At 42.0% G+C, this 15,122-nt stretch overlaps 1 protein-coding gene across 2 annotated transcripts in view; it reads right to left on the bottom strand.

Moving 5' to 3' along the window:
• Positions 1-14,904, bottom strand: part of LOC139388001 (PDS5 cohesin associated factor B) — a 120,802-nt gene extending 105,898 nt beyond the window's left edge. The window contains exon 1 of one of the 2 annotated variants that reach the window (XM_071134480.1): positions 14,804-14,904. The gene's annotated coding sequence lies outside the window, so the exon portion shown is untranslated. Of the gene's footprint in view, positions 1-13,961; positions 13,983-14,803 lie in introns of those variants that run through there. The other variant, XM_071134481.1, reaches the window with a different exon arrangement.
• Positions 14,905-15,122: the final 218 nt, after the last annotated feature.

Raw genomic sequence — 15,122 nt, 5'->3', positions numbered from 1 at the left:
CAACCGGACAATAACGCCGTCAATATAAAAGGTAAACAAGAAAAGCGCACTCTCGTTCGCGCTCATGAAAAGGCTCTGGGACACTGCAGTGTCCACTCATTCAGAGGTCTTACTCCCTCACTTTTCAGAATACAAGCCTGAAACCATTTCTAAAGACTGTTGACATCCAGTGGAAGAAGTGCAATTTGAGTCCCAAGTCAATGGATACTGTAACGGCATTCAATAGAAAACTACAAAAAAATGTTTTAGCACTTCCTGGATAATTTTTCTCAGGTTTTCACCTGCCAAATCAGTTCTGTTATACTCACAGACATTATTATAACAATTTAGGAACCTTTGGAGTGTTTTCTATCTAAATCTACCAATTATATGCATATCCTAGCTTCTGGGCTTGAGAAGCAGGCAGTTTACTTTGGGCACGCTTTTCATCCGGAGGTGAAAAGAGTGCCCCCTACCCTAGTGAAGTTAACAAGACATTTGTGGAGTGGTTGAAAAACTAGTTTTAATGACTCCAACCTAAGTGTATGTAACCTTCCGACTTCAACTGTACATCTGCATGTTTTTGCTATGTCGAGGGATTATCGATAAAGGGCCGTTAACCAAGACTAGAAAAGGTCAATATCGCCGCAATATAGCTCTCTTCTTCCCCTCTCCTCTCTCTCCCTCCCCCACCTCCTCTTTCCCTCCCACCCCTCTACTCTCCCCTTCTCCCCCCTCCCTTCCTCTTCTTCCCCTCCTCCACCTCTACTCTTCCCGTCCCCCTTCTTCCCCCCACCTCCCCCTTCTCCCACCCCTACCTCTCCTCTTACGAGAGGAGCCAAGGGTCTGAGTAAACAGACACGAACCTCCCTCTAACCTAGACCAGATATCCACATTGACTTCACTCACTGGCATCAGTGACTTGCCAAGTTGTCAACTCTACCTCCTCTTTTTATCTCCCTTTCTTTCCCCCTCTCTCTCTAACATTAACAGTTCTGCGTGCGTGTGTGTGTGTGTGTGTGTGTGTGTGTGTATGAAACGCAGCATCATATGATGCAATATGCATCATAGCGGCTGTATTTCGAAAGTGATATATCTTGAAAACTTGATTGCTGACGTGCAAAAAATATTTTGGGACTATCAACAATGGACTTATAATAACCAATACCAACATACAGCTTTGGGGTGGAGATTTCCTTAACTGTGTCTCTGGAAAAATGATAACCATGGTTACCGATGGGTGTGTGTGTGTTGGGGGGGGGGTGGGGGGGGGCTGTCTGCAAAAGAAAGAGGGGGAAAGAAAGAAAGAAGAAGAAAGGAGGGAGAGAGAGAGAGAGAGAAAGAGGCGGTGTAGAGGGAGAATTGGCAACTTGGCAAGTCACTGATGCCAGTGAGTGAAGTCAATGTGCTTATCTGGAGGGAGCTTCTGGAGGGAAAGGCAGCCGGGCATCATGCATTACAAAGAGACAGACTGTTACACTGCTGCAGTCAAGAGGGGAGAGATAGGCAGAGAGGATTGGTGACTGAAAGACAGGAGTATGAGTGAAAGGAGGGAGAGAGAGAGGGAGAGCTCTGAAAGGAGAGGGAGAGGGAGAGCTCTGAAAGGAGAGAGAGAGCTCTGAAAGGAGAGAGAGAGAGAGCTCTGAAAGGAGAGAGAGCTCTGAAAGGAGAGAGAGAGAGCTCTGAAAAGAGAGAGGGAGAGCTCTGAAAGGAGAGAGAGAGAGCTCTGAAAGGAGAGAGAGAGAGAACTCTGAAAGGAGAGAGAGAGAGAGAGAGAACTCTGAAAGGAGAGAGAGAGAGAGCTCTGAAAGGAGAGAGAGAGAGAGAGAGAGAACTCTGAAAGGAGAGAGAGCTCTAAAAGGAGAGAGAGAGAGCTCTGAAAGGAGAGAGAGAGAGCTCTGAAAGGAGAGAGAGTTCTGAAAGGAGAGAGAGAGAGTTATGAAAGGAGAGAGAGAGAGAGAGGGAGAGCTCTGAAAGGAGAGAGAGAGAGAGAGAACTCTGAAAGGAGAGAGAGAGCTCTGAAAGGAGAGAGAGAGAGAACTCTGAAAGGAGAGAGAGAGAGAACTCTGAAAGGAGAGAGAGAGAGAGAGAACTCTGAAAGGAGAGAGAGAGAGAGAGAACTCTGAAAGGAGAGAGAGAGAGAGAGAGAGAGCTCTGAAAGGAGAAAGAGAGAGAGAGAGAGAGCTCTGAAAGGAGAAAGAGAGAGAGAGAGAGCGAGAGAGAGAGAGAGAGAGAGAGAGAGGGGGGGGAGCTCTGAAAGGAGAGAGAGAGAGAGAGAGTTCTGAAAGGGGAGAGAGAGAGAGAGAGAGTTCTGAAAGGAGAGAGAGAGAGAGAGGGAGAGCTCTGAAAGGAGAGAGAGAGAGAGTTCTGAAAGGAGAGAGAGAGAGAGAGAGAGAGAGGGAGAGCTCTGAAAGGAGAGAGAGGGGGAGAACTGAAAAGGGGGAATGTCAAGGGTGTGTTCTGTCGCAAAGCGTTTTCCTCAATTCCCGACTTGGAAGACAACCAATGTCTTCTAAAGGTACACGGGAGATTCCCATGAAACCAGTTTCAAAACGGCTGTAGCCCATTGAGTGACAAAAGCCATGATGCATCTGCAAAAATCAACTATCATTCTGAGGACTAAGATGTCTAAGTTTCTTATTTTAAATACATTTTAGCCAGATTGTTACCCACAAATTCTCATTAAAGAAATGCATCGTGATTGAATTCCTGGATGAATCTATAAAATGATGTTGCTGTGGTTTGTCTATCAATCATTAAAATGCTATACGGTGTCTGTGGACATGTCTCGTTACCATAACACTTCTCACGTTCCTGTAAAAACCACATCTCATTACAATAAGACCTTTTCACATTCCTGTTAAAACTACATCTCATTACCATAACACTTTTAAGTTCCTGTAAAAACTCCAAAGTTTTTAAATAAAGTTTTATTCACCCATGATGATGCATCATCTAGAGCAGTAGAAGTTCATTTATTTGCCTATATATGACTATATATAACTTCGGAATGCAGTTCTTATTGTCAAACATCTTCTTCACCCCACCTGGACCGAAACTGATTAAAAAAAACTCAAACTAGGAAAAAGTCTGATTTAATTTGATCATTTATTATCTAAATATAAAAATGTTGAATGTTGTTTAACTCGGGGCTCCTGAGAGGCGCAGCGGTCTAAGGCATTGCATCTCATTGCTAGAGGCGTCACTACAGACACTCTGGTTCGATTCCAGGCTGTATCACAACCGGGCCGTGATTGGGAGTCCCATAGGGCGGCGCACAATTGGCCCAGCGCTGTCCGGGTTTGACCGGTGTCATTGTAAATAGGAATTTGTTCTTAACTGACTTGACTAGTTAAAATACATTTTACATTAAATAAACAAATAAATAAAAACAGCTCAGCCGATACGTCGGGCCGATATTGACCTTTTCTAGTCCATCGGCTCTTCCCTATCGGCTTTCCTGATAGCCCTGCTACATAGCAAAGCTGCTGCTATGGCAACCACCACTCACCGCCTGAGCCACGAGCACCACACAAAGCCAAGGAATGTCTAGCTGAGAAAATCAGCAGCGCCAAGCTAGCTCATTCATCCAAACAGATGCCGTATTGAAAAATGGATGAATTGACACAATGACCAAAATCAAACTCCTGTTGCAAATATTAGTTTAAAGGTGCAATATGCAGAAATTTCCCCACCATTTCCTGGTTGCTAAAATTCTAATAGTTTGCCTAATTTCAGTTTATGAGCAATGGCTAGAGTAGAGCAGTGTTTCCCAACCCTGGTCTTCCGGTACCCCCAACGGTATACATTTTTAAATTGTAATCTTGGATAAGCACACCTGATTCAACTTGTCAACTAATCATCAAACCCTCAATGAGTTGAATGAGGTGTTGTCAAGGGCTACAACGAAACAGTGTTGGGGGTACTGGAGGACTAGGGTTGGGAAACTGTGTAGTGTTGTGGGAACTGGAGGACTAGGGTTGGGAAACTGTGTAGTGTTGAGGGTACTGGAGGACCAGGGTTGGGAAACTGTGTAGTGTTGGGGGTAGTGGAGGACCAGGGTTGGGAAACTGTGTAGTGTTGGCGGGACTGGAGGACTAGGGATGGGAAACTGTGTAGTGTTGAGGGTACTGGAGGACCAGGGTTTCATTAATCCTAAAATATTGTATTTTCAGCTGTTAGAAACTGGTGTACAAAACTGAAAGCAAAAGACGCAAAAAAAAAGAAACTTAAAGGGAAGCATAGAAACCGAACACATAGAACATATCTAACGCTTCTTAGACTTGCTTTCAATGAGCATGACAAATCAATAAACTCACATTTCTATGTGAATTTGGTCAGGTCACCCCAAAAAGGTACACATTTCAGTTTTAATTCACCAAATCGTTTTTTTTTAATTATTTTTTTTAATCTTTATTTAACTAGGCAAGTCAGTTAATAACCTCTTTGGGCTAGGGGGCAGTATTTTGACGTCTGGATGAAAGCGTGCCCAAAGTAAACTGCCTGTTACTCAGGCCCAGAAGCTAGGATATGCATATAACTGGTCAATTTTGATAGAAAACACTCTAAAGTTTCTAAAACTGTTAAAACAATGTCTGAGTATAACAGAACTGATATGGCAGGCGAAAACCCAAGGACAAACCCTCCCAAAAATAAATTCAGCCTACCACTGTTTCCAATGGCTGTCATGTTTATTATGAGGCGAAAACCTCCCAGATTGCAGTTCCTAGGGCTTCCACTAAATGTCAACAGTCTTTAGAAAGAGTTTCAGGCTTGTTTTAGAAAAACTTCATTCTAGCTAATTTTTTCAAAGTGGCTCCCATTTTGGCTGTAGTGTTTTCATGCGTGGATGAGAGAGTGTTCTTTGTTGTTTATCTCTGGTAAAGACAATAACGATTCTCCGTCTTAAATTGTATAATTTATTTACGTATTAGGGTGCCTGAGGTTTGATTATAAATGTTGTTTGACTTGTTTGGAGAAGTTTATTGGTAACGTTTGGGATTCATTTTGTATGCATTTTGAAGGAGGGAAACCGGTGGATTATTGAATAAGGAGCGCGCCAACTAAACTGGGGACATAATGAAGGACTTTATCGAACAAAAGGAACATTTATGATGTAGCTGGGACCTTTTGGAGTGCCAACAGAAGAAGATCTTCAAAGGTAAGGCATTTATTATATCGCTATTTCTGACTTTCGTGGCGCACCTACCTGGTTGAAAAATGTTTTTCATGAGGGCGCTGTCCTCAGATAATCGCTTGGTGTGCTTTTTTTTTGCGGCTGGATTAACAAGAAGTTAAGCTTTATTTTGATGTATTAAACTTGTATTTTCATGCATGTTAAATATTTCTATAATTTGAATGTCAAATTCACCGGATGTTGTCGAGGTGGGTCGCTAGCGCCACGCCTGGGCCAGAAAGGTTAAGAACAAATCCTTATTTTCAATGACAACCCACTGTTCCAAGGCTAACTGCCTTGTTCAGGGGCAGAACGACCGATTTGTACCTTGTCAGCTCTGGGATTCGATCTTGCAACCTTCCGGTTACTAGTCCAACGCCCTAACCACTAGGCTACCTGGCACCCCGATAATTCACCAATAATAAGACATGTCAACGTGCCCGGGCATGCATGCAATAAGCTAAGCAGATAGCTATTTGACCTGTTAGGAAAGATTACAATAATTGACCCTTTCATCTGTGGTGTTAGCTAGCTAACTATATTAGCTACTACGCTAGCTAGCTGGCCAGATTACCATGGTGGTACGATATCAGATAGGTTTTCATTAGGAAAATGTGGCGCTAGATATTTGAACGGCAGCATTATAATTGACTGAACATTTGAGAAATGTACCGACCCATATGCATTGGGTGTGTAACCTGATTATGGCGTCCACCCACAGAGATTAAAATGACATAAAAATCACATGAAGGTTCATGGTAACTCATCTTAACAGAACCTGCACGTCCAGGAAGCACCGATGTGAGATCCCTCCTTAACAAATTTCTGAATGACCACGTTTACATTTCCCTCAGCCAACAAGACGAGTAACGAACAGCAAAATCACTAGCCTATGTCAATCTACTATCCCCCATAATAGAAAAGTTATCATTCTATTGGACAACTAGTCAAGAAATAAATAAACTATTCCAAACAGACTCTGGGTCAGTTGTGGGATGATATATCCCAAATTCATACAACCAGTAGGCCTAGGATACATAAAAAAATAAACATTCAAAAGTGTCTGATGCAACAGATCAGAAGGTTTAGCTTAAAATGTTGATATACTATTTCTTCACATAATAAGCGTAGCAATGTGCACAAGGCAGTACGCTACACGCATATGTTTGATCCATAAGGCAATTAGCGGGGAAATGAGTCCGACACAAAGAATATACTGTAATATCATGTAGGTACGGGGTAAACGTGCAACTCAGTAGCCAGCAAACCTGAATTAAGACCAAGTTCAATTAGGTTCACACTCATTCGCAGTAGGCTAGATCTTTTAGGTAATCAATACAATGTCTGAGTGTCAGACTAAGCTGTGGGCGATTACTCAAAAAGGTTGTTTGTAATAGCATTTAGGAAATATTCATGTAACGGAAGTGATTTTGACTAAAGCCTGCGATACAGCTTTGTAATTACATTTGTCTTGTGTTCAACTACCGCAGACGTTAGGAGCATGGGAATAGACCATCGGCCATTTAGGGAGATGACGACCTCTGACCTCTGCAGCTGAAAAGATATGAGGATATATGGAGTTAAAAACAAGAGGAGTCTACTCTTTTCTATTGTTACCAATGACAGTCTGTTTTGGAATGGGTGGCCAGTAATAAACTGGTCCTGAACGTCTCTAAACCTAAGGGCATTGTATTTGGTACAAATCATTCCATAAATTCTAGACCTCAGGTTAATCTGGTAATGAATGGTGTGGCTATCATGGTCCAAACACATCAAGACAGTCGTGAAGAGGGCACAACAGCACCTTTCCCCCCACCAGAAAACAAATTATTTGGCACAGGTCCCCAGATCCTCAAAAATGGTACAGCTGCACCATCGAGAGTAATCCTGACAGGTTGCATCACCGCCTGGTATGGCAACTGTTCTGTATCTGACCGTAAGGCACTACAGAGGGTAGTGCATACGACCCAGTACATCACTGGGGCCAAGGCTTCCTGACATCCAGGACCTCTATACCAGGCTGTATCAGAGGAAGGCCCAAATTGTCAAAGACTCCAGTCACCCAAGTCATAGACTGTTCTCTCTGCTACCTCACGGCAAGCGGTACCGGAGCACCAAGTCCAGGACCAAAAAGCTCCTTAACAGCTTCTATCCCCAAGCCATAAGACTGATGAACAATTAATAAAATGGCCACCGGACTATTACATTGACCCCCCCCCCCCCTTTTTGTTTTTACACTGCTGCTACTTGCGGTTTAATCATCTGTGCGGTCACTTTACCCCTACCTACATGTACAAATTACCTCAACTAACCTGTACCCCCATAGTCACTGTACCCCTACCTACATGTACATATTACCCAGACTAACCTGTACCCCCATAGTCACTTTATCCCTACCTACATGTACATATTACCCAGACTAACCTGTACCCCCATAGTCACTGTACCCCTACCTACATGTACATATTACCCAGACTAACCTGTACCCCCATAGTCACTGTACCCCTACCTACATGTACATATTACCCAGACTAACCTGTACCCCCAGTCACTGCACCCCTACCTACATGTACATATTACCCAGACTAACCTGTACCCCCATAGTCACTGTACCCCTACCTACATGTACATATTTCCCAGACTAACCTGTACCCCTGCACATTTAGTGGGTACCAGGGCCCCATGTATAAAGCCTTGTTACTGTTATGTCATTCTACTGTGTTACTTTATTCACTAAATATTTTCTTAACTCTTATTTCTTGAACTGCACTTTTGGTTAAGGGCTTGTAAAGTAAGCATTTCACTGTAATAACATTTGATTTGAGGAGACTCAATTACTTGGCGTTACCTTGGATTGTAAAACTGTCACGGTCAAAACATATGGGGGTTGTAAAGATGGGGAGACGTCTGTCATGAATAAAGACGCTCTGCTTTTTTGACACCACACTTCACAAGGCAAGTCCCGCCGGCTCTAGTTGTATCGTGATTATTGTCCAGTCATATGGTCAAGTGCTACAAAGAAAGATCTAGTTAGGCTGCAGCTGGCCCAGAACAGAGCAGCACGCCTTGCTCTTCATGGTAATCAGAGGGCTGATATAAATACTATGCATGCCAGTCTCTCTTGGCTGAGAGTTAAGGAAAGACTGATTGTTTCTTACAAAAACAAGAATTGACACAATGTTGGAAATTACAAAATAATTTGCATAATCAACTTACACACAGCACTGACACTAGGACTGGGGACGATCTGGCTTAAATATCATACCCCTATATTTTTCACATTTTTGACAGTATTTATAAAATTTTAAAAAATAAAATAAAAAAGGTATTTATTTCTTATATAAAGGATTGCAACTAATGAACTCTAAGTGGGTTTTAATTAGCTTAATCCAATCTGATTTTTGTTGGAACAGCATTAAACAACACTGACAGTAAATAACAGTAGTGCTATTGGTTAAACTTTTACTAAAACACAGGAACACTAATAAATAACGTTGCAAAAAAGAAAAGAAGATATATTCACAGTGAGCCAGTTATGGTGAAGGAAAACAAGCCCATCCACGGTCCATGGCTTCCGTACTGCGCGGTGGCATGTTATGGTACCACCCCGAAAAATAAATAACATTACAAATAACTATTTCACATGATGCGCAAATTGCGAAGGCTGTTGAACGCTACCAAACAGAATAACTTCCAGGAATTCCAACTAAATAATGTAAACATTCAAGTAAAACGGGGAAAGATGACAGCTTCAAATTGGGCGTATGAATTACAAAAATGTCACACTATCATTTAACCAGGTTGTTAACTCCTGGTATAGAACCAACAATCATATTGGTTTCACAGGTCATGGGAAAGGAAAACCAGCCTATCTACTGTATCTGGCTTAAGTGCATCTCTGTGGCATGTCACTACATTGCCACCAGTGCTGAAGACCCTTTCGGAAGGTGAACTACTGGCAGGAAGGTGCTCTTCATGGACCCTCCACCACTCCAGGGGAACTGCCTCACCTGTCAACATCAACAGTCTGCAGGTAGCTATTCAGCTCAGCTTCAAATGCCACCTTTGTCAGACAGGGAAGCTGCTGGTGTTTGTCCTTTTAAAATATATATATATTTTTATTTTAGCTTCCAAGCGTCTTCTCAATCTTCTTTGGTTCCACTGGGTCTGGTGCTTCTGCTCCTGTGATTCATCTGTATCTGCGATGAATGGCAGCTGCTCTGTCAGCAGTCTAATGAAGCTCTGCTACTCTCTGTCTTTATGTAGTCCACCCTGTTGCTCTTGAAGCATGTGGTTTTAAAGCGTGGGTGTGGGAAGGACGCTACATCCAACAGGTCATCTGTGGTAGGATCGGGGTAGAGGATGGTCCTCTCTTGTTGTCCTTGGTTAGGGGTGAGTCATCTTCCAGAGTCAAAACAGTAACGTTGAACAGCTGGAGTTCAGCGGGTTTTCAGGTAGGAGTCACTTACATAACCTTCTCCCGGACAAGGCGTCAGTGAACTCCTGCAGGGGAACCTGGGCTTTGTTGATTGACTCAAGGACTTGTATGTCCTGCCGTGTAGTCACAAGGTGCCTGATTTTCTTGTCTGCAGCCAGGACCTGAGTTACAGCCTTCTCCTGTTCAAGCACTCTCTAGATCAACCAGGTGGGGCTCACGTCAGAAGATGGAGTTTCAATGACAAGTGAGTGGTCAGGCAAGTCAAGTTCATCGGCGTGTGCAGTTTTCATAGGCCATAGCAACTGGTCAATCATGGGATCTTTAACACTTCTCTCGGTAAAAATACCAACAAAACAATTGACAATATTAACTCAGCTTTTTTTTCTCCTTATATTTAAAATGACAGAATAGAAACGAGAACCAAAAAGTAAACAACTAGATAATAAATAAACACACAAATATTACATGAAATTTGATTTAACCGTTTTCATTATTGGGTATAAAGTTTCATTACAGTAACTGTGATCTAATGGATTGATCTACATACATTATATACAGTAAAATAAATATATTTCAATTCATGTGATGAACACTCCAGTTTTGAATCCAACAATTGGCCAGCAATGCTAGGCTAGATAGTTAAATTAATATTTCATCAATAACTAAACTTACCGATGAAGACGGTGACCAGAACACTGCAGTCTTGTCCAGCTGTTCAGCTCCATGACCATGTTAGATTCGTTGTCAGTTGTAAAACACACACAAGTTGTTCTTCTTTCAGTCCCCATAATTCTAGGGCATCCCTCGGCCCATGGGCAAGCAATTCTTCTGTATGGTGCTCCTGGGGGAAAAAGCTGTTTGCAAACATCTTCTCTTCAGCTCCCAGGCTGTTTGCAAACATCTTCTCTTCAGCTCCCAGGCTGTTTGCAAACATCTTCTCTTCAGCTCCCAGGCGTCAGCTCCCAGGCGTCAGCTCCCAGGCGTCAGCTCCCAGGCATCAGCTCCCAGGCATCGGTTATAAAATGGACAGTTAGGCTAATGTAAGGCTCGGATGTTGGGTTTGACCTGGGCTTTTCGCTATGTTGTCGGAACCAGTAAGACTAGCTGTGACCATTGGGATTCTAATACATAACTGGTGCACACTGCCTGCCCTACAGGACACCTACAACACCAACACTTGGACGGACAAGAAGATTATCATGGACCCGAGCCACCCAAGCCTTGCCCTGTTCTCCCCACTTCAAAAATCACTCTGACGCTGGCAGTACAGGAGCATCTTGGCAAAAATGTTAAGACTGGCAGTGACAGAGGAAGCCCCCCCCCAAAAAAAGACTCCAGTCACTCAAGTCATAGTTCTTTCTGCTATCGCATGGCAAGTGGTACCGGAGCGGCAAGTTTAGTTCCAAAAAGCTCCTTAACAGCTTCGAATTGCCTTCCTTTCTCAGAACAAGAATGGACTGACAATTTTCAGAAGAAAGTTATTTGTTTCTGGCCATTTTGAGCCTGTAATCAAACCCACAAATGCTGATGCTCCAGATACTCAACTAGTCTAAAGGCGGCCAGTTTTATTGCTTCTTTAAATCCGCACAAGAGTTTTCGGCTGTGCTAACATAATTGCAAAAGGGTTTTCTAATGACCAATTAGCCTTTTTAAAATCATAAACTTGGATTAGCTAACACAACGTGCCATTGGAACACAGGAGTGATGTTTGCTGATAATGGGCCTCTGTACGCCTATGTAGATATTCCATTAAAAATCAGCCGTTTCCAGCTACAATAGTCATTTACAACATTAACAATGTCTCCACTGTACTTGTGATCAATTTGATGTTATTTTAATGGACAAAAAAATGTTTTTTCTTTTAAAAACATGGACATTTCTAAGTGACCTCAAAATTGTAAACAGTAGTGTATATATTGGGGTGGAGGCAGAGTAAAGAATGAGGGGGTGGGAGAAATTACCACTGAGTGAAAAACAAATATATATAAAACAAAAACAGCACTATAACATTACAACAACGGTGGCAGTGATGAACAAATAAGTGTTATTATATGCATGTAGTGCTATTTATATTAAAAATATATATATATATATATATTACATGTTTTCACTCAACGGTCACCCCCCCCCCCCCACCCTCAACAGTCATGCTGCTTCTCCCCCCATGGCCATTCCCTCCACCCCCTCAACAGTCATGCTGCTGCTCCCCCCATGGCCATTCCCTCCACCCCCTCAACAGTCATGCTGCTGCTCCCCCCATGGCCATTCCCCCCACCCCCTCAACAGTCATGCTGCTGCTCCCCCCATGGCCATTCCCCCCACCCCCTCAACAGTCATGCTGCTGCTCCCCCCATGGCCATTCCCCCCACCCCCTCAACAGTCATGCTGCTGCTACCCCCCCATGGCCATTCCCCCCACCCACTCAACAGTCATGCTGCTGCTCCCCCCATGGCCATTCCCCCCACCCCCTCAACAGTCATGCTGCTGCTCCCCCCCATGGCCATTCCCCCCACCCCCTCAACAGTCATGCTGCTGCTCCCCCTATGGTCATTCCCCCCACCCCCCCAACAGTTTTTTTACTCTGCCTCCACCCCAATGGACACGTACTTATTAATCAATGCCAAAGTTGTTATTTATATAGTGCTGTTTATATCGTTTGTTTTATAACCAATTTTCATTATTTTATTTCACTTCATCCTGCATGTTGAAGCTCAGGGCCTAAGATTTTCACTGTAATCACACCTGCAACCCTGTACAGGTGACTTAAAACAATCTGAGGAAGTGTCGACAAGTTAAACTTGGTCAAATCTTCTGTACGCCAAACAGGAACAGAGTAATGGTCTGACTAGGCAATATGTTTAATAGCTAGGTGAAGGTGTGCATTTCTTATTAAAGGTCCAATGCTGTCAAAAATGAGATTTTCCTGTGTTATATATATATATTTTCCTGTGTTATTTATATATATATATAAAACACACTGAGGTAACAATAATATTGTACAATTGTGAAAATGATAATGGACTTTTTTTTTGTATAAAGAGCTGTTTGAAAAGACAGCCTTGATTTTTAAACTTGTTCTGGTCTGGGCAAATTAGTGAGATTCACTCCAGGATTTTAAGCACAATAATTTTGTAATATATATATATATATATTATATAAATAAGAGAGAGAGAACGATTTGGATTCATACCATATTATACAAATAGCAAAAAATGAGTTGCAAAAAACATATATACGAAAATGGATGATGTAGTACACAAAAAACGTATACAAAAATGGATGATGTAGTACACAAAAAACGTATACAAAAATGGATGATGTAGTACACAAAAAACGTATACGAAAATGGATGATGTAGTACACAAAAAACGTATACAAAAATGGATGATGTAGTACACAAAAAACGTATACAAAAATGGATGATGTAGTACACAAAAAACGTATACAAAAATGGATGATGTAGTACACAAAAAACGTATACAAAAATGGATGATGTAGTACACAAAAAACGTATACGAAAATGGATGATGTAGTACACAAAAAAACGTATACAAAAATGGATGATGTAGTACACAAAAAACGTATAAGAAAACGGATGATGTAGTACACAAAAAACGTATAAGAAAACGGATGATGTAGTACACAAAAAAACCTATACAAAAATGGATGATGTAGTACACAAAAAACGTATAAGAAAACGGATGATGTAGTACACAAAAAAACCTATACAAAAATGGATGATGTAGTACACAAAAAGCGAGGACCACATTAGGCTTTCGAGCACCACCTTCAAAACTACTGTCTGAAATGATTTTTTTTTTTTTACAATGCATCTTTAATACACCAATAAGAAACAGTTCCAAACCTCTCTGCCAATAACAGCGAGTTTTCAGTTTCCCCTCTCCACCCAGACCACTCCCAGACAGTCCTAGATAAATTCTTACTTGAGAAATTGCTCTTTGCTAAGAAGCCATTTTTTTTTACATTTCATTTGGATGGAAAACAATCACAGTTAGATACCTAATTGTTACCCAGAAATGATTTGATATCGAGATTAAAAAAAACGGCTTGCAATGGACCTTTTAAGATAACTACAGACCTCGAGTCAAAAGCCAATTCATCCATTTGCACATTTTCCAAGGGGTTTTTATGACAAGCATGTGGGAGAAACGTAATGGTTGTGCAATCATGTGCGTTAGTTCGATCAATACAGCACGAAGTTAACACACAGAGATAACTGTGTTGTTGACAAAGAAATGCAAGACGTATGGGAGGAAGGGGGGAGGAGGGGGGACAACTAAATATGACAATATTTTATGTGTTCATAAAAGGATGGTTGGAAACATTGGCCATTTGGCAAAGACGTACCTCATTGACACATCCTACTAGCTAACCAACACGGGGGGGAAAGTCTAAATTATCGGTTCCGAATCAAATCATGCCATTCGACTTTTACCTTTAGCTCGCTAGCTAGCAAACCCAGGCTAGCGTTACAGTACACAATTCACTTCCCTTATCCAACTTCAGCCACCGTACAAAATCGAAAATATCCTACGCTAACTAGTTAACGCTAGCTAATTCACACACACACACACAAAAAAAGAGCAGCATGAGCAGTAGCTAATATTTTCAACATGGACACGAGGTATGCCATATGTAGTTAGCCATTCTGGCTAACTAGCTACATTAGCTAGCTACATGCAGTCGCATTCATACGGGTGAACGGCTGGCTTGTGCGTATTGTTATGGCACAGTTGTACGCCAAGGCCACTAGTTGACTGAATTGCATGTTAGTGTACTGTAGCTAGTTAACTAGCAATACAAAATAGTATTGAATAACACGCAAATCCTGCATTTGCTACTATCAATTGTATTTTGTTGAGAACGTTAAATCAACCGTGCACATATATTAATTTCATAGCCATCTACAACCCGGTTGCTAGTGATACATTTACAATAAAAAATAATAAATACTGGTAGCTAAACTTGCCCCCATTCTCTACCCCCCAGTGTAAGAACAGCGGCAAGGCGGACACCGCTAGCTAGCCCCGATACGGACAGGGAACACGGACAGCTCCGTCGGATTTGTCCCACTTTTAACTGGACAGATCCAGACAAATGTACCTCCAAACAAAAACAAACAAAAATCAACGACCACGAAATATACTCCCAATTCCACACGAATAACGTTTGCTTGTGATCGTTCCTACCTTGTTTTTTTTAATGAATTGCAATGAATTGTATCCTCTCTCTCTCTCTGTCTCTTGCAGCTCTCTTCCCCCCTCCTATCTTCAAAATGGCGCCAATTTGCTCCGACAGCAGCCGTGGGCCAGAAACCACTCAGAGGGACACAGCGCCCTCTATGGAGCCACGCAGGGAACGTTGAATAATGTAACGACCCCGGGCTCGAAGGCTATTACTGTAATGACTTACTGAATATATCTCTATATTCTATATATATATTTATATATATTTTGTTTATTATTATTTTTTAAATATGAAGGTGCACGTGCAATTCATTTAGCCATG

This window comes from Oncorhynchus clarkii, chromosome 29 (genome assembly GCF_045791955.1).
Source record: "Oncorhynchus clarkii lewisi isolate Uvic-CL-2024 chromosome 29, UVic_Ocla_1.0, whole genome shotgun sequence".
Lineage (NCBI taxonomy): Eukaryota > Metazoa > Chordata > Actinopteri > Salmoniformes > Salmonidae > Oncorhynchus > Oncorhynchus clarkii.
The sequence above is the reverse complement of the archived record's forward strand: the minus strand, read 5'-3'. Positions and strand labels throughout refer to the sequence as shown.